Source organism: Coenobita brevimanus, chromosome 90, assembly GCF_032717465.1.
Source record: "Coenobita brevimanus isolate Jiangsu-jjx chromosome 90, ASM3271746v2, whole genome shotgun sequence".
In the NCBI taxonomy this organism is placed as follows: domain Eukaryota; kingdom Metazoa; phylum Arthropoda; class Malacostraca; order Decapoda; family Coenobitidae; genus Coenobita; species Coenobita brevimanus.
The window spans coordinates 22,899,229-22,919,779 of NC_137043.1; the positions used below are offsets into that span (position 1 = coordinate 22,899,229).

Sequence of the window (20,551 nt, forward strand, 5' to 3'; positions counted from 1 at the left end):
CAAGCCCTGCCTGGGCTTCTAACCTCACCAAAACACACTACAACACTCTACAGACCATACAGAACAAGGCCCTAAAAATAATCACAGGCTGCACAGCTACTACACCCACAGACCACCTACATCAAGAAACCAAAGTCCTCAAAGTCAAGGATCACCTAGATATGAGAGGCACCCAGTTTCTTGCTGCAGCCTCCACAAACCCACAACATCCACTACAGTACATGGCAGCACATCCACCCACACCAAGGAACATCAAAACAACACCCAGCACACGATACCATACACAAATACTGTCATCTCTCCCCCCTCGCCCACCTCAGACCAGCTTCCAGAAGCATATCCACACTCAGATCACTTGCCGCTCCATTCAGTCACTTAAAGACAACATACAGCTGCATGCACGGCCTCCTGACATCGACCCTTCTGAATCCTATCTTCCTAGTGAGGACAGGGTCCACCTGGCCAGGCTGAGATGTGGGCACCATCCAGCCCTCTTAAGCTACCAGAAGAGGCTGGATGACTCCGTTGCTGATGCCTGTCCAGGATGCAACACAGCACCCCATACTTTATTTAAGCACATTATGGATGCATTGCACACAATCACCTACGTCAACAACACAACATACACTCTTTGAGAGCTCTGTGGGAAAACCCGGTCTCAGCCATGGCCTTCCTAAGGGACTCGGGGCTGTTTGGCCAGACTGCCTAGGGAACAACTACTACTACTACTACTACTACATCTGGTATTCATCCTCATTCCATGCCCTTGTCTTGGGGGGTATGTACGTTACTATGATGTCTCTCTTGACTTTCCCTCTGGTTTCTAGTTTCATATTTATCACTTCTGCTCTACCTTCTCCTAGTTCCACATCACCCACATGTATGGTGTTCTTCACTATCATCAATCCTCCTCCAAAAATTTTCTTTTCTATCTCCTCTCCATAATTTGTTTTAACCATCTCCCATTTGGATATCAATATCCTCTCTTAACTTGGTCTCTATAAAACATATTATCTGGGTCATTTACCCTCAAGAAGGCTTTGGTTTCTAGCCTTGCCAAGGTTAAGCCACCTATATTAACATTAAGTCACTTTCAATCTTTTCACCATCCATCCATCATACACTCCTATGTTGCCCCATGAAGAGTGTAGGAGCCAGGGCTAGGAAAGTTGGTCCTGACATAAGATGAGAGTGACCAGCCTCACTCATCCCCGAGTGGCATTATGTGAGCAATAAACCCCAACCACCCCTTGGATATAAACTTGCACCAGTTTAATCCAACTGGAGTGCCTTGATTACTCACTACACCACCAGGCACCATAATTTGGTTATATGTTTACCACCCAGCATTGTAAATGGTTTCTGGTGTACAGGAAACCATTTGGCTTGTCACTCAGTGTTAAGTCATCCATAGAGGAATGAATGAAGGGAAGGAAGACAGAAGGGGAAGTGTGAAGTCACCCATAAAGAGAAGGAAGAGGAAGAAATGAAGGAAAGAAAAACAGAAGAGGAACGAAGGAAGAGAGGAAAGGGCAGACACCCGAAGCAGCACAACATCCAGTGAGTGGATGGTGAATGCCCCTACCTACCACATGCATTATATTTTATTCTGTTCTTCTCCCTTCCTTTCTCTGTCGGTGCCACTTTCTGAATTTCTGATCCATAACTCTCCAATAGAACTCTGTCTTCTCTTCCTCCATTCTCTGGTTGTTGTTTCCCCTTAGCTTCCTTGACTAACTCCTTTATTTTAGCTCTTTCTTCCTCATTTGCATCTCTTCTTGTCCAAACATTCTTGAACCCCTCCTTGTTTGCTAATTTCCTGGTCTTGTTAATAATCTCATTTACTGTAACCTGTGACCGAAATTTAACTTTAAGTGGCCACACACCTCCCTCCTCATATATTCCCAGGCTAGACTTCTTTAATCTCTTCTTGAGCTTCACTGTCACCCTCCATAACTAAAGATATTATCTCTTTAGCCGTTCTCAGTTCTTCTCTTTCCCTTTCTGATCTTAGTGACAAGTTTTTCTTTTAATCCTGAAATTATCACACTTTTTCCATCTGCTACATCCCTAACTAAAGATTCGCTACTTTTTAGTACCTTCACCACTTCCTTCTCCACCTTTTCCTGATTTTCCATTCTCTGTTGTTCTAAAATCTCCTTAAGACTTATCTTGAAGTTGAGTTTTTATCCACCCCTTATAATGCACTTGGATTTCCTTGATATGTTCCTCGTGCATCTTAGTTTTAAATTCATGCTCGTCAAGTTAACATTTAATATTGTCCCATTCCTCCTCCAGCCTCTTATTTTCCCATTTAAGCTATTTTATTTCATTTGTGGCTGATTCATTACTCACTTTTAATTCAGACACCTTTCTCTCCTGGTCAACACTGTGTGAGCAGATGCTCTCTAATTTATTTTTCAATTCCTTTATTGCCCTTTTCCTGTTCTGAGGCCCGTTCTTGTAATTCACTAATTATTGCCCATGCCTGTTTTAACCCCTAATAGGTGTGCAACGTTATATAACGACCGTGTGTGAGGAGGCAGGCATCGTTATATTGTGTCTGGCCATTTTCTGTCCTTATTTATAAGTGAAACTGGGTGATATGGCATCCTTGTTACCTACTGTCCTGCCCTCTACCCACCCAAGTCTTAAAACAAGTAAATTGGAATAAGTGATCCCTCAATTATCCGGACATGTTCAGTATCAGGACACTGGACCTTGGCTCTATTAAACCATTATCCAAATTTACTTGCTATTATCTGAACGTAAAAGTGCCCGGGAACTTCGGCCGGCCAGCCAACATGTCCAAACATTCAGTATCGTGGCCGCTGGGCTTGAGCCGTAATCGGAAATTAGTCTGTAACCTACAACCGAAGCTGAAATGTTCATCCACCCCTGTACTTAATGGTCAAAGTCACACAATCGTCCGATCAAGTCCAATGAACCTCCAGCACCCGAGCAATACGACTGTAACCTGCAAGTGGTGTCAAAACGTTCGTATGCGTCCCCACCCAATGTCCAGTATCGCGCAGCCACCTGGCTAGCTCCTTCCTCATCACAAATGAGATTGTAACACAGACCACAAGCCACAAGCACATGTTCGGTGACAGTACCTGTCCACCTCTCCACCGAACATCAAAAGTCACGTGGCCATCAGGCTATGTCTTGTCCAACTAACACCACCATCAAACAGAGACCACAAGCCACGAGTACATGTTCAGTGACAGTGCCTGTCCACCTCTCTACCGAGTCAAAAATCGCGCAGCCACCTGGAAACACACACATCAGAGAGAGAGAGAGAGAGAGATTCCTTCCCATGCTATGATTACAATATCAGTAGAGCAATTTCTCCACTAATGCATGTGATAATACCGTACTGTACAGAGTATGGTACTGTATGCGTGTACGTACATTACAATACCGTACAATACACTTCCATTTGGTGTGGATATTCGTCTCAATACCATAGTTGGCTACCTTTGCCAAGCAGTCCTATTGGGACAGGTTAGGTTTGGTAAGGTCAGGTAAAGCTAACCTCTGTAATTTTGCCTGGGAAACATAATGAGCATATCATCGAGAAAATCCTAAGGTAATTATATATATATATATATATACAGTAATCCCCCCAATATCTGATGTAATAGAGCCAAAGGCACGTCTGAAAAATGGTCCTGTCCAGATATTGGGCCCCAGCCTTCTGGATTTGTACTTATGGACCCTAACTCAGAAAAACACCTATACAACTCCCTCTGGACATGCATTGCACCTATTTAAGACCCAAATCACACCAATAAGAGACATAAAACACTGAAATAAATGCAAAAGAACCATAAAATGAGGTTTTAGAGATGAGTTTATACAATATTAAACATTCTGGGTACTTACAACAAGTCCCTGGCTCCTGGACTGGTTTGAACCGCCAGTTTGCAGTCCACAGTTAATCCTTTGCACTTTAAATTCTGATTTCTTAACACTGCACAACACTGTAAATTCCCGTGTGTTCTAGTGGCGAGGTATTGCAGTTTATTCACTGTTTATCATCAAAAAACGAGCACCTGTGGCTTGCACTGCTTTAAGCATGTGCTCTCGATCAGAGTTAGGCTATGACTGTTGATGATGGCAAGGTAACAGAGTTGCCAGATCGCAATGGCCACATTACCAATCCCCTCAATTTTCATTACCATTTTTAACTTTCATTACCAAATTCGTAAAGCTAGTATTCTTCACTAACTATATACAGTAGTGCACCAACTTTCGCTACAGCAGGATTCGTGGAATCCACTTTCGCGGCATGCACCAAATATTCCCTAACTTCCACTTTCGCTTGAAAAAAATCGATTTTCGCGCACAAATTTTGGGTTTGGGACAATATTTTGAACTTTGAATTTCCTGCACCGCCCACCCGCAACCCACCGCCATCTTGAATGTCAACACTCTGTCCACCCATTCCCGCCATTGTGTACGAGCGTGCTAGCTCCAGTGCCATAGAGGAGCTTAACCTGGATGAAGATTTCGATGGATCTGTTCAAGAGAACCTAGTACAAAGGGAAATTCAGCACAGAGTGGAAGTGTTGCATCAAGTTGCATCTGAGGAAGCAGAGAGAGTGGTAGCGAGGCAGCAAGAAGTGGCGCCAATACGTCTGGCGTGGCTAAATAAGCCCGCCACGCGCCTCGGATACTTACCCCCAACATCCATTAAACACCTCAACCTGGTCTCTGTGGTATGTTTCTCCTCATATAATGTGTACTGTACAGTTTTTATTGTTTGTATCTCACAATGCAATGTACAACAGTGATCTGATGTACTGTATTGCAAGTGAAAATGAAAATCTGATGTTACTTTAGGATAACCGGGAACCAATTAGCCTTTTTGCCATAAAGACAATGCCCCAACTTTCGCTAAATAATTCGCGCATTATTTTTGGACCCACTTAGGCGCGAAAATTGGTGCCCCACTGTACACAAGTGGAAATACATGTAATCACTCTTATAATCAACAGCATGTTGATTATTATCACGCTATACAGGCTACCAAATTAATCAGAGAGAGCAAACAATCCACCATCTCCATCCTGTGTACCCTCATACATGTGATAAATTCGTTTGGTATTGTATTATTCTGATTCATTACCAAGCGAATTTTTCATTACCAAATTGGCCCACATTTGGTAATAAAAAATACCAAATGGCAATCCTGACAGGGGAGGGGGAAGGAAGAAAGGGGTGAAGGGACCATGGTGTAACGGCTGTTCGGCGTCACGTGGCAATTTCAAAATACAGGTGGGAAAAAAAGTCAGATTTTTTCTAATTTTTTGCAGTTTTTGGCCCATTTTGGGAATACTGGATCCCGGGATGAAAATGTCCAGTAATTGGGGATGTCCGGAAATTGGGCGTCCGGATATTACGGGGATTACTGTATTTCTTTGGGGGGAGGAGGAGGCTCAGTCGGTAGAGAGGTGGCCTGCAGTCCTACCGGACCCAGGTTCAAATCCCGCTGGGGCAGGGAACAATTAAAGGATTTGAATTTAATAAAATCAGACTTTACCAATCTACCAGAAGAACCCCCGACATGTCGTAAAAATACCCCAGTTAATACCAATACACCAGTCCTGTATGAGACAGCCCTAGCATGTAGTCAATATGGACGGTGGGTGTCAGCGCTGAAGTGGTGACATGTAGTGAGGTGTATGGTATGCAGGAGGACTACTGGGCCTCAAGAGCAGGCTGTGAAGCCTATGCCCAGTGTCGGACATATAAAATATATATATATATATATATACACATACACATACAGTGGGCTCGCACAGTGCGCGTCACTGCAGTGCGCAATTCGCCTTGTGCACGAGTGACCAAAAATCATAACCAAAAACCCTTTAATGTGCGAGTTTACTGCACAGAACGCGAGGCAGAGGGAAGGTGTGGCTCAAAAATGCCATTTTCTACTAGTGTGCGACCACCCTTCACAAAGCGTGTCACGTGTCGTCAGGTTGATGCGCAGAAATTCCCGGGCATTCTACTGCGCAGCTTGGGGTACAAGGGAGCGGGCACGCCATAACAGTCCCGGCTCGTGCACTGTGTGGATCCGCTCTCTACAGCTAACCTGTCGTGTACAATGTGTGGTGTTTTTTGTGCTGCCTGTACTTTGCTGCACCATGGCTCCAACCCCAAGAGTAAAGAAACTTCTGATGCATGACACCAAGTTAAAGATAATTAAGATGAAGGAGGAGGGTCAAGGAAACACGGCTATCGGGAGAACCCTGGGACTGGCTGAATCTACAGTGAGAACTGTGAGAAGAACCGTGAAGCCATAAAGGCTGTAGTTAAGACGTACGGTGCCTCTGACCTAGACGGCCGTTCGCGGGTGGGAAATCGTGCTATGATATTAATGGAGCGCTATCTTGCCACCTTCATAATGCGGAAAGAAAAGGAAGGTGTTCCACTCAATGGAAGATTTATTCGGAACCAAGCCCAGCTCTTTTACAAGGCTGCATCTCGAAGGTTAAAAGTGGAAAAACCGTTCAGGGCATCGGTTGGATGGCTGGACCATTTTCTCAAGCGCAAGGAACTCCGTTACGTGAAACTGTCTGGTGAACGTGCCTCTGCCGATAAGCTGGCCGCAAGAGAGTATCCTGCAATATTTAAAACGATTATTGAAGTGGGACAGTACACCAAGGACCAGATCTACAACATCGATGAAACGTCCTTATATTACAAGGCCATGCCAAAATCAACTTACATTGCTAAAAGACAGAAACAAGCCCATGGTCGCAAGCTCCAGAAGTGTAAGATGACGGTAATGTTCGCTGTAAACCTGTCTGGGAGCCACAAGATGAGGCCAGTTGTTGTACACACAGCTTCACATCCAAGGTGCTACAAAAACCTCACGAACATGGATGCAAGTGGCGTGTACTGGTATAAGTCCGTAAATGGCTGGATGACCGGGAACATTATGGCAGACTGGTTAACGAGGCGGTGTGTCCATGATGCGAGAGCCGAGTGTCGGGAACTGGGCATTCCATTTAAGATGCTCCTTGTGCTTGATAATGCACCAAGTCACCCTCCATATCTGGAATATCTTCACAAGGATTGTCGTGTTTGTGTTTCTGCCGCCCCGCACAACGTCACTAATGCAGCCACTCGATCAAGAACTAATCACCACAGTGAAGCATTTCTACCACAGGGAAGTGTACGACTACCTACGCAGGAAGACCGACACACAAGAGGAGCTTCATGCCCTACAAGAGGATCACGATGAAGACCATGATGAGGCATCTGCTCCCGTTCCATCTCCACCAGCACCTCTATCCCGACCTACCACAGATGCCAAGACTGTTGAGGCATTTTGACGTATCTTTACGGTGAAGGACGCAGTTGAATTTCTCCTTCAAGCCTGGCACCAGATTACACCTGCAACAGTGAACCATGCGTGGCGAATGCTCGTGCCTCACCTATGCATCACCCAGGAGACAGCCATTCAACCACTGGCCGATGCTGAGGCAGCAACATTGACAGCAGCACACGCTGTACCAGGTTTCGAGGACGTTACATTGGCGGACATACAAGAAGTGCACAATGCTACTGAGGAACAACCACCCGAGGAAGTATTGCAACGGATAGACGAGGCTGACGCCGAGCCCGACGCCAGACAGAGTCAAGTTGAGCAGCCTAGTGTGATGGAAGGCAGGACTGAGCTGTGTATGTCAAACATTAGCAAGATCCTTGCTGCCGTGGATAAGCTCAAGGAAGAGGTGAAGGGACAGGAAGTGAGCAACCTAAGAACGGAGGAACTTCTGGTTGGTATCGACAAACTCTTCCGTTTCTACACAGACAGGCACAGGGAAGAAATAAACAGGAGAAGACAGACGCTCATAACAAGCTACACACAGCGGGCTCAAGTTGGTGAAATAGCGGAACCATCGACATCGTCTGCTCCTGATCCTGTTGAGGATGAAGAGGATGCAATGTCAGAAGTGTCAGCATTCGACTTTGAAGGGTTTATGGCCAAAGTGAGTGACTTGGATGCTCCTGGGGAAGGTGATCAAGAGGAGTCTGTGGAGGGAAGTGTTGGTGCAGTGGAGAGTGCGGCGCTGTAAGTGTTGCCGCGCCTCGGAACCCCTGTTATGTAAGGTCATCAGGCCTGTTGTCTACTGTTGTTAAGGTGACTACCCATATTTTTGTTATTGTAGCTATAGCTTTAGTACAATGCCTGAAACATATGACCTTTATTATGTCTCTAAGGGCCAAAAAATGTCCAGGTATGAGGGGGTACCGCCCATGTGTAATTATTCCCATAAAATTATGTATTCCTAGTACGCAAATTCCCAGTGCGCAAGCGCGTGCACCGCCCAATCTCTCGCGTACTATGCGAGCCTACTGTATATATATATATACAGTAATCACTCCAATATCCGACGTAATAGAGCCATAGGTATGTCCGGATATTGGTTCTGTCCAGATATTGGGCCTCAGCTTATGGACTTGTACTTATGGACCCTAACTCAGAGAAACACCTATACAACTCCCTCTGGACATGCATAGCACCTATTTAAGACCCAAATCACACCAATAAGGCACATAAATGACTGAAATAAATGCAAAAGAAACATAAAATGAGGGTTTAGAAGTATGTTCATACATTAATAAACATTCTGGTACTTATGGACCCTAACCTAGCCTAACTCAGAAAAACACCTTCCTACTGCACATGCATAGCTCCTAACACCCTATTCACACCAATAAAGGGCATTAAAGAGTGAAATCAGGTAAGTATAGTATGGAAAAAAGTACAGTATGAAACGGGCGGGAAAAAATCGTTTTTATTTATTTTTTCTTGGGGTTTTTGGACCATTTTGGGAATACTGGATCCCAGGACGATTATGTCCGGGTAGTGGGGATGTTTGGATAATGGGCGTCCGGATATTCGAGTGATTACTTATATATATATATATATATATATATATAGCAATCACTCCAATATCCGACGTAATAGAGCCATACGCAGGTTCGGATAGTGGTCCTGTCCGGATATTGGGCCCCAGCTTATGGACTTGTACTTATGGACCCTAACTCTGAGAAACACCTATACAACTCCCTCTGGACATGCATAGCACCTATTTAAGACCCAAACCACACCAATAAGGCACATAAATGACTGAAATAAATGCAAAAGAAGCATAAAATGAGGGTTTACAAGTAGGTTCATACAATATTAAACATTCTGGTGACTGGCTCCTGGACTGGTACTTATGGACCCTAACCTAGCCTAACTCAGAAAAACACCTTCCTACTGCACATGCATAGCTCCCAACACCTTATTCACACCAATAAAGGACATTAAAGAGTGAAATGAGGTAACTATAGTATGGAAAAAAGTACATTATGAAACATTCTGCCTACTTACAGCAAGTCCATGGCCACCTCAATGAATAACCGCCTCCTCTCAGACTCTGACAGTAAGAAGGATTTCCTGAAGCACTTCCAGTACACTGTTCATGAAGTCTTGCACTGAACTTAGTCAATCGCACTCAGAAGTTCGTTCTCTTCACAGTGCGCACTCTTGTCTAACTAATGCTCCATTGTATCTTACTAAGTGTTGCACTCTGCACTTTAACTTTTCCCATTCTTCTAATAATTTTCCAAAGCCAAAACAAACAAGTCTATTTACGTTAAATTTTATTCCAATTGAGTCTTTTCTCTCACAACTGTAAATCCTTAACACAACACACTGTTTTTTTCACTGCACAACACTCTAAATTCCATGTGGTCTAGTGGAGAAGTTCTTGCTGTTTATTCACTGTCAGAGTCCGATCGTATCACTGGCAGGTGTCCTAGGGGTGCATTGCTGGGTCGTGGTGATGGTGTACCCACTGCAGACGACTCTGAAGACCTACGCGAACTCACGTCGAGCGGTGACTCCATCGTGGCTGATGTCCTGGGCTGTGGCTCGGAGCATGAGGGCCTGTCTTGGGGAGGCAACGGAGTGGAGCCAGGGCTGGGCACAGCGGGGATCACGGGCCTGAAAAAACTGTCAATGGTTGATTGACGCAATGACCGACGATTCTGACGATTGATGATGCGCTGCCTGAAAGCCCGTACTTCCTCCACGAGTCCCAAGGGCCCCATCTCCCTGTCGCAGACTGGGTGTTCCAGGTAGTCTAAGATGAACTCTAGATGTTCCCGGAGTGCGCTCAGCTTGGGGATGGCTGGAGTAGTGTCCTGCTGAGAGGAGTCCGCATCATCGTCGCCTTCCTCGTCGGAATCTTGAAGTTCGGTACTGACACCTGCAACTGAAGACGCGATCTCGATATCAGACAATGTCTGATACCCAGGATCGCCCTCATCGTCATCCAACCACTCACGAACATCGTCCACATCAACATCGTCGCCGTGCGTACGTAGCCATGCATGGAAGTCATCCACGTCAAACCCTAGAAAATCGTACTCCACATCCGTTCCAAGAAGCACACGAGACCAACCATTTTCCTGAGTATTCACAGGGATTTCCTTCCATGCACTAGCCCAGTTGTACAGCGCAGACTTGATGTTGTAGTAGCAAAGGTTTTCCATAGTCCACTTGCCTCGTATGTCCCGTCCCTCCCTGCGCTCATCCTTGTCCTCAAGAACAACCATCACCTCGTCCAGGAACTTCCTTCGGTATAGGCGCTTTGTTGCCACGATCACTCCTTGGTCTATTGGTTGGAGGAGAGCAGTCGTATTAGGCTGCAGAAACATGCACCTAATCCGGCCATTCTCAGCAACCAAGTCCTTGTCGCACGGGTGGGCAGGTGCATAGTTGAGGAGAAGGAGGGCCTTTACCTGGTCGCGCGGGATTCCCAGTGTCTTCGTCTGGCAATTGATGACCTCCTTAACGAAGTGGTGGTGGAACCAGTCTTTGAAGATCACAGCTGTAAACCATGCCCTCAAAGAATGGTACCAGACGACAGGAAGGACATCCATCACCCCACGAAGACACCCAGGCTGCTTTGCGCAGCCAACAACAACGGGCTTAAGCCAGTGCATGCCGTTAGCATTGGCACAACACAAAGCAGATATCCGTTCCTTGGAGAGCTTGCGGCCAGGTACACGCTTCTCCGTCTCCTCGGCTAGAGTGTTCGTTGGCAGCGAGCAACAGAATAGTCTAGTTTCGTCTGCGTTGTAGACTTGACCGAGAGTGAGGCCATCCCTGTCGATCAAGCCCTTCACCTTGTGCCGAAACTCGTCAACTCCATCCTCATTAGTGTCCAAAGCTTCGCCATGAGCTTTACGGTTGGTAAGGCCATGCCGTAACTTGAACGCAAAGAGCCAACCCTCGGATGCCTTGAAGTCTAGGGCGTCGTGAAGCCTGGCGAACTTCTCAGCAGCAGCCTTCAGCTCCGTTCCACATACCATCACACCAGCAGCACGTTGTTGTCGATACCAAATCAACGAGGATTGGTCGATTTCTGCAAACTTGGGGGTAAACATCACCTTCCTCTCCATGTTACGTCTGCTTCTCGACGAGAAGTCAGCCATGTACTGCATGAGTTTGTCTCGGGATCTCTTAATATCGAACAAAGTAGATCGGGCCAGGTTAAACTCGCAGAGAATGCGGGAAGAAGACCACCCCGCATCTACTTTCTCCAATATGTCCCGTTTCTTTTCCAGAGTCAACACCACTCTCTTCCTTTTCTCAGGTGGCGGGGCCATCATCACACACACTAAGAGGAGGCCCGAGAGCAGCAGGAGTGCCTGGAGCAGGTAAGCCACCACCACAAAAACGATCACGTGGGCAGCCATAATGACGAGCGTGCACGCGCGGCGAGAGACAGGCGGAAAGTGGGGAGGATGCAGCGGCGCTCTATCGGACATCGGAGGAATGACGCGCCACAACAATGCTGTCCCGCGCCGTGCGCGGCAAGTTCAAATTACGGGCGGGAAAAATTCTTTTAATTTTTTTAATTTTGGGGGGTTTTCGGGCCATTTTAGGAATATTGGATCCTAGGACGATTATGTCTGGTTAGTGGGGATGTTCGGATATTGGGCGTCCGGATATTAGAGTGATTACTATATATGTGTGTATATATATATATATATATATATATATATATGTATGTATATATATATATATATATATATATATATGTATATGTATGTATATATATGTGTATATATATATGTGTATATATATATATATATATATATATATATATATATATGTATATTTATGTATATATATGTGTATATATATATATATATATATACACACAGGAAGCTTGCCCCCAACGCTTGGGTTTCGTTCCTAACATGGAGCATTTGGCGCGAAACCACGTAAGTTTTAACTACTCCTTATTTTGCTCCCTAGATCTCCTAAACGTGGTCTTTTGCTGTTATCTGCCATTGGTAATCAATATGAAGCACTTTAAGTGGTTAGAAGGTTTATTTAATGTTATAACTTACAAATATAGTACTGCACAGCAAAACTTTGACATACAAATATCTAAACACAAGGCAACATTCCGACGCAGACTGGTTTCGGCGTCGGAATGTTGCCTTGTGTTTAGATATTTGTATGTCAAAGTTTTGCTGTGCAGTACTATATTTGTAAGTTAAAACATTAAATAAACCTTCTAACCACTTAAAGCGCTTCATATGGATTACCAATGGCAGATAACAGCAAAATATCACGTTTAGGGAGTCTAGGGAGCAAAATGGTTTCTGGAGTATTCGCTGTCAAGCCAGTTCGCCGTCACAACAATAACAAGACAACATAGACTTTGATGGATCCCCCTGAAATATAGTTATTAAAGTATTGATTAATTAATAATAAGTATATTTATAAAAGTACTGATGAATTAATATATTTATAGAATGACAGGGAATCATACAGGGTGCGAATTGTCCTGATGGGGAATCGTTCATGTTTTGACGGGGAATTGACATGATGGCGAACTGTCTTGGAACCCACCGATCGTGTGTAATCTATAACTGGTTACTAGGCTTTATTTAATGCTTTAACTTTCTTTACGTGCTTTAACTTACAAGTGCATACCAGAATAGTAAATATTTAACTTACATAGACTACTGAGGAAAAGCAGTACAGCAAATATTTAACAAACAAATAAAAAAGGTAATATTCTGACGCCTATCAGAAAACTGGTTATAAGACTTTATTTCTTGCTTGAACATTATTTAATAATACTTTAACTTGCACATAAACTTACCAGAACAGTACTGTAAATATTTAACTTACAAATACAGCACTGAGGAAAAGCAGTACAGCGAATCACATCACGTGATCAAAACAAACCGTGCGTGCTGATCTGACATTCGAGGATTTGGCCCATCAAAGGCCTCTCTTGCGTAAATATATAGTTTTCGTAATGGTTCTTTAATCTTACGTTATCTTATACATATCCCAGCACTAATCGTGTATAATTGCGAGTGCATTCCGTGAGAACGTGTTCCGTGCGAGTTACCTGTATATATATATATATATACAGTATATATAATATATATATATATATATATATATATATATATATATATATATATATATATATATGTATGAATGTATATATATATATATATATATATATAGACACACATTTTACCCTCCTTCCCCAAACATTCCCCCAACATATGATACAATATTTCCCACAAACACTTGTGGCACATATCACAAACATTTTAGATAAGAATCATAAATTTCAACAATTGTTTTTGAAAGGTACACTACCTGTCCACTGACGCCCGTGGTTGCCCGGCGTTGCAAGGTACAGTACCTGTTCAATGACGTCCCTCGTTCCGTGGCGTCGTTACCTTTCACAGCACACCTGCCACTAAGGTACCGCTCACCTATGCCACGCACCAAAGCGAACACTCGCGGCACAGTTCACGTATATTTTACATAAAGTATAATTTATCACTAAATGTCAGACCAAGGTACAGTACCTGTTCAATGACGTCCCTCGTTCCTTGGCATCGTTACCTTTCACAGCACACCTGCCGCTAAGGTACCGCTCACCTACGCCACGCACCTAAATGAACACTCACGGCACAGTTCACGTATATTTTACATAAAGTATAATTTATCACAATGTCTGACCAAGGTACAGTACCTGTTCAATGACGTCCCTCATTCCTTGGCATCGTTACCTTTCACAGCACACCTGCCGCTAAAGTACTGCTCACCTATGCTACGCACCTAAACGAACACTCGCGGCACAGTTCACGTATATTTTACATAAAGTATAATTTATCACTAAATGTCTGACCAAGGTACAGCACCTGTTCAATGACATCCCTCGTTCCTTGCCATCATTACCTTTCACAGCACACCTGCCGCTAAGGTCCCGCTCACCTACGCAATGCACCATAATTTATGCTGTCATGAGGATATGTGGCACATTTCACTTACACTTGACACAATATTATACACAAATACATGACTACCACCACGAATCCAACCTAACCTCCGCAATTACTGCCTTCCTTGCTACGGTTCAACGTGACTGTGATGCAGCATCCTTCGCCGGGAGAGTACGAAGCAACTCTATTGTATTGGCACACACCACACTCCTTCACGAACACCCGCAGCATGTTAGACGTATATTTCACACGATTCCATACGCATTTTCACTATCAGAATCACAATAATTCCATCCCTAAATACAGTAAACCCCCATTTTACGATGCCTCTTTGTACGATATTTCACTTATACAATGTCAAAATTTTAGTACCCTATGCCCACTATACAATGGGAACGATTTGCAACAACGATGGATCATCCACAGTTCAGTGAACAGTGAATGTGCAAACGCAACAAAAATGTCCTCACACTGTTGGCATTAGATCACACACATTTGTCCACCGGTCCAGCCTCATTAGCTAGCCCTGCCCAGCCAGGCAGTTCTGACATTGATGAGTGAAGGCTGTGAGTCCCTGTGACTGAGGCCGAGTCGGGACAATTCGCCGTCTGGATGATTCCCCATCATTTATTTACGTATCAGTTTATTTAGCAAGTACACTAGTTTTTTAATTATGTAAGTTATAAAAGTGATGGTGGTTTATTGTTTATATAGTAAATGTAAAATATGGCATCAAATCATAGGCATTAAATGAAAAATAATAATATATTGAAACGTGAATCAGCTGATTTATGATCGATCCTTCATCTTAGCATAAGGCTACATACGAGACATTGGCATTTATATAAATGCTTCATTACCTTAAGTGAACAATCGACATACTTTGGAATTATACAAATAATCTTCATGTTACGTCTATATAAATGTTTCGGGATATTTTGCCATAAAGTCAATTCGCCATCACAACAATAACAAGACAATTCGCCATCAGGACTTTTCGTCATCAGGATGATTCCCCATCGTTTATTTTCATATCAGTTTATTTAGGATGTACAGTACATTAGTTTTTTAGTACTGTACTTGTACCTCTTCAAAGTCGTTTTAAAATATACCCAGGATGTTGTAGTACCAATGGAAATTAATGAAAACAGATGTGGGTGATGCTAGAACATAATTCAAAGTCAACTACAGCAAGGTAGAAACAAGTTAAATATTGTCTAAAAGTGCAACTTACAAATGATATCCAAAGCCAATGCTATTGAATGAAAATAGACTTTGATAGATCCCCCTGAGAATTAGTTATTAAAGTATCAGTTAATCAGTAATAAGTATGTTATAGAATGACGGGGAAATGTCCTGACGGGGGAACGTCCATATTATGACGACGAATTGTCGACTTCATGGCGAATTGTCTAGGAACCACATAAACAACAGTTGCTTGCTTCAGTAAAGGTAAGATCTACTGTATACTGTAGTTTTCGTGCTTTTTTCTCTTTATTCACTATTAATGTGTTACTTTAAATGTTTAAACATAAGGATATTTCATGTATGTGAGTGCTAAGGTGTGTGTATGTGAGAGTTGAGGCACGTCTGGGAACGTATCCCCAATGACTCCATGTTATAATGGGATTGCTATACAATGGATTGCTTTACGATGGGGTTTTCAGGAACGGAACCCCATCGTATAATGAGGGTTTACTGTACCTCTAATTCTCCCTTCCCGACTATAAAAACTGTACGTGATGCCTGCCCCATTCCACATTATGGTTCATGGCGTCCACAATGCTAACTAGTTCCATATATTCACCAAGCCAGGCACAATATCTTTCACACAAAAAACAGTTTAGGCATTGGCTTCATTATATACGTATTTGTATTCACACCATAGGGCCTTGAGGAGGGCGAGAGGCGAAACCCCGCCACAGTGAACACCCATATCACCAGTAAGCCTAACACCTGATAACAGACACAATTCCTTTTTGTGACATATATCTATGTTCCATCGACAATATCACATCCAAATATTTTCATTCATTCATCCATTGCCAGACGCCATGTATCCCAAACAGGGTGGCCAAGGGCTTAGAGTTAATTGTTTTACAGGGAGGGGCACTAATCCTCCACCAACCCCACTTGACACGTAGGGAGAACGTTATGCCAACAGCATCTGGTGTTCCCAGGCGGTAACCCATCCAAGTACTAACCAGACCCAACGTTGCTTAACTTCGCTGATCGGACGGGAAGCGGTGTACTCAACGTGGTATGGCCGTTGTCCAAATATGCTCAAAAATATTACATTATCACACTGAGTCCACTGGGGCTTCGGCTCGGGCAGGAGGAGGAGAATTAGTAGGAGTTTAAGGGGACAGTACACGCGACGCAACCTCACCGCCTGGCTGCTTGGAAGAGACTGAGGTTTCTCAGTCCGTGTTGGGTCCCGCCAGGCAGCTCAGTGATGCCAATGCTTTACCATTGGAAAGCACTACCATCGCTAAAACGCGTCAAAATTTGACGCAAATCTGCCAGAAACTTAATTTTTGGCAAATTTTTGGTGCTTATAAATGCGATTCACGTGACTGAGCAAATTGAGAAAATCCACATGAAACGAGATTCGCGTGACTGTGCCTGAGTGGGTTAAAGTCTGAAAATATACGATTTTCTCAGAAATGCCCAGCTGGGAGAAGGGTGGCGGGAATATATGCCGGACACGATGGGTTAATGCAGCAACAGAGGCACTTATGTAGCCTATGTATTTTTTAAGCCTGTATTAAGCCTCACACTTACTCAATTGATGGTATGTCATTATTTTAATGTAATTATTTTAGCATTCTCTTTTGCAAACTTATAACAACTGTATTTTATGATCACCATTATGGGCTACTGTTTCCAGTCCTAAAAAAGTAAGTTACTTGCATAGTTTAAAAAATACAATTTAGGGTAATTTAGGGTTATTTTGGTCTACAATTTAGGGCCAAAATAATAATAATAATAACAAAATGAGGAATCACTGGCCTGGGGTTACAATAACAACAATAATAATGATGATTTATTGCACTTAAAATAATCAGAGATGAAGTGAGTAGAATGTACACCCAGTACTTCTACAAGTCATTATCTTAAATATATGGGATGGTTACTGAACATGATAAAAACCAAGCATTTATCACAACACTGCAGACTGATTAAAATCTTTCTATCAATCTATAGCCAGACGCCATGATCCCATACCGCATGACCGTTTGTCTTTGAGTTAGTTGCTCTATGGAAGGGGGCACTAACCCTCCTCAAACCCACTTCTTGACACAGGGAGCACATATGGGTTGGCCATATGGTTACCACCCAGCAATGCAAATGGTGTCCTGACTTACAGGAAACCATCAGGCTTGTCACTCAATGTAAAGCCAAGTGAAAAGGAAAGAGGAGTAATAAAGTGGTGGGAAAGAGGAGATAAATATGAAGAGAGGAATTCACACAGAAAAGAATGATAAAGGTGAAGGAAGAAGTATGTGCACTACATCAAACGAGTGGATGATGGTCGCCACCACCACCACCACCACCCAAACAAATGAAATAAATGCAATGTTCAAAAACATTCACAAAGACATCAACAGTGACATTCTACTGCTAAGAATATTACAATCACTTAATCCCTTGTGTCAGGTAATGTCCTTTTTAGAGTATTCTTGCTACTACCAGAAGATTTTTTTTAAACTGGGAGAGGGCTCTTGTATTTGGAGGGTATATTATAATTACAGTATACCTAACCCCTCCAGTTTGAAAGTCTAGCCTATGTTTAATAAAGCTGTCAGGAGAAGGCAAGAATAAAATGAAAGATATCCCTGAGCTCAATTGGTTAAATTAGTAACCTCACACAACAATATACCTCTGCACTATATTTACTATATTAACATCACAATAATCCAAAACTCACTTAATTGTTAGGTTGGGGAACGCCGCAGGTCGGTCACTCTTAACGAATGCTGAAACATAAGAAATTCAATGGTAACTTAGCCATCTTAAAATAATAATAATAAAAGGTCAAAACAGAATGACTTTTTAACTGATGAATGAGAGTGGAGAGCAGAGAAATAGTTCAAATGATTAGGTTTGGTGATTCACATACGAGGAACTGGGTGCTGGCAAATATATCAGTGGGAATGGGGGACAAAAGACAATGAAAAGATAAAAGGTAAGGAGCAAGTGATTTAAAGTTAGGTAAAGCCAGTAAGTGATGATGACAATTCACAAATTACAAAACAAAGGTGACTGATGGCCTAGTGGTAGAACATCAGGGCTGTGCCATGAAAACTGGTTCCAACCCTCATGAGATGACTGGAGGTTCTTCCATCAAGTACAATCAAGTCAATGAAGTAGGTCTGTCTCCTCATCATCAATGATCTCGAACATACTGTACCAGGCAACTTAACCCTTTGCTCACTTTAAGTTTCTGTAAGTTTGTGTGACATGATCAGAAAAAATGATGCAAAGGCAGCTGGACTCATGCACAAAGGAAAACATTCCAATTCATTTTATTTGCCCAAGGAAATGGTTATATTGGTATTAATTGTACACCATCATTTTTGCTGATGGTTATACTATGCGAAAAGCTAATAAAAACACACAAAACTGATGAGTAAAAGTACAAAAATGCAGTGAGAATAATGTGTCTCCACAGTGAAAAGACTTCCCAACACCCTACTGCAATATTCTGCCTGCACCATGCAAGAGCTAAGCATATGTCTATATGCAAAATTTCATGAGCTTTCAAGTCACGTCTACGCAATTTTGATACAACCAATAGTTTTCAAGTAAATCGCAAAAAAAAAAAAAGATCGCACCCCTGCCCCCCACCGAAAACCGAGAAAAAGCATTTTCAAGTCACGTCTACACAATTTTGATACAATCAATAGTTTTCAAGTAAATCGCAAAAAAAAAAAAAAAAGCGCGCACCCCTGCCCCCCACCGAAAACCGAGAAAAAGCAGACATATTTTTTATGCAAGAAAGAAGGAACCAAAAGCCAGGAGCCCACAAGCTATTCCTTCAAAGAAAAAACAATAATACAAACGAGAGCCAAATTCAAGATCCGTTCATTTCGAGATGCCTGGACACACTGCGTTTGAATGACTTGAGATCATAGGAAGTAGGAAATACAGACAGAGGGAGACAGTTCCAGAGTTGACCTGTTGCATAAATGAAGGACTGGGAGTAACAGTTAACTCTTGCATTAGAGAGTTGGACAAAAAAGGGATGAGAGTTTGTTGCTAGATGGGTGCTACACACCCGTCGTAGGGGTGGAGGGATGCAAGCAAACAGTTCAAAGGAGCAGTGACCATTGAAGTAGTGATGGAAGAGAGATAAAGATGCAACAGTGCAGCAAAGAGAGAGGTTGAAGGGAGTCAGTAAGAGGAGAGTTAATAAGACAAAAAAGCCTTTGACTCCATCCTATTGAGAAGAGCTGTATGTGGGGAGCCTCCCCACACGAGAGTTGTACTCTACACGGGGGCAAATAAAAGTCAACAACTGTGTATAAAGTCAACAACTGTGCAGGGGAAAAGAAGGTACAGAGTCGGCTTAGCACACCCAATCTCTTGGAAGCAGATTTTACAAGAGATGCAATATGATCTTTCCAAGATAAGTCCCAGGTGAATGAAACCCCAACCATGTTCAAGGACAATGCAGGATTCAGCTGGATATTAATAAAAATTAGTGGCTACTCCTGTGGAAGATCATGTTGGGTTGACAGGTGTAAACACTGAGTTTTTGATGCATTAAAAACAACAAGATTTTTTTTACCCCAGTCAGAGATACGAGCCAAGTCAGACATTAGGCATGCCATTGCTTCATCCCTTGCTTGTTGAAGTAAATGCTGATACGAATGTTGCGGGAACCGAATGGAAAGGTGAAGGGTGGAATCATCAGCATACGAGTGGATAGGGTTAGATGTACAGCTTAGAAGATCACTGATGAAAAAAAGGAAGAAAGTTGGTGATATGACAGAGCCCTGAAAACACCACTGTTGATAGATCTAGGAGAAGAACAATGGCCGTCTACAACAGTGGCTATACAATGCCCAGGGAGGAAGCTATCGATGAAGGTACAGATAGAAGGATAGACCCCATAAGAGGGCAATTTGGAAATTAAAGCTTTATGTCAGATTCAATCGAAAGCCTTTGAGATGTCAGGCGCAATGGCAAAGCTTTC

The 20,551-nt window shown here is 43.0% G+C and overlaps 1 protein-coding gene and 1 non-coding gene across 2 annotated transcripts in view; both read right to left on the reverse strand.

Moving 5' to 3' along the window:
* The window catches only part of LOC145411591 (selenoprotein F), a 176,239-nt gene that overhangs the window by 36,792 nt on the left and 118,896 nt on the right, over window positions 1-20,551 (reverse strand). The window contains exon 4 of the mRNA XM_080281600.1: window positions 18,281-18,329. The gene's annotated coding sequence lies outside the window, so the exon portion shown is untranslated. The remainder of the gene's footprint in view (window positions 1-18,280; window positions 18,330-20,551) is intronic.
* LOC145411749 (5S ribosomal RNA) lies at window positions 16,505-16,623 on the reverse strand. The gene has a single exon (XR_013899451.1). It is a non-coding gene; the product is annotated as a 5S ribosomal RNA (ribosomal RNA).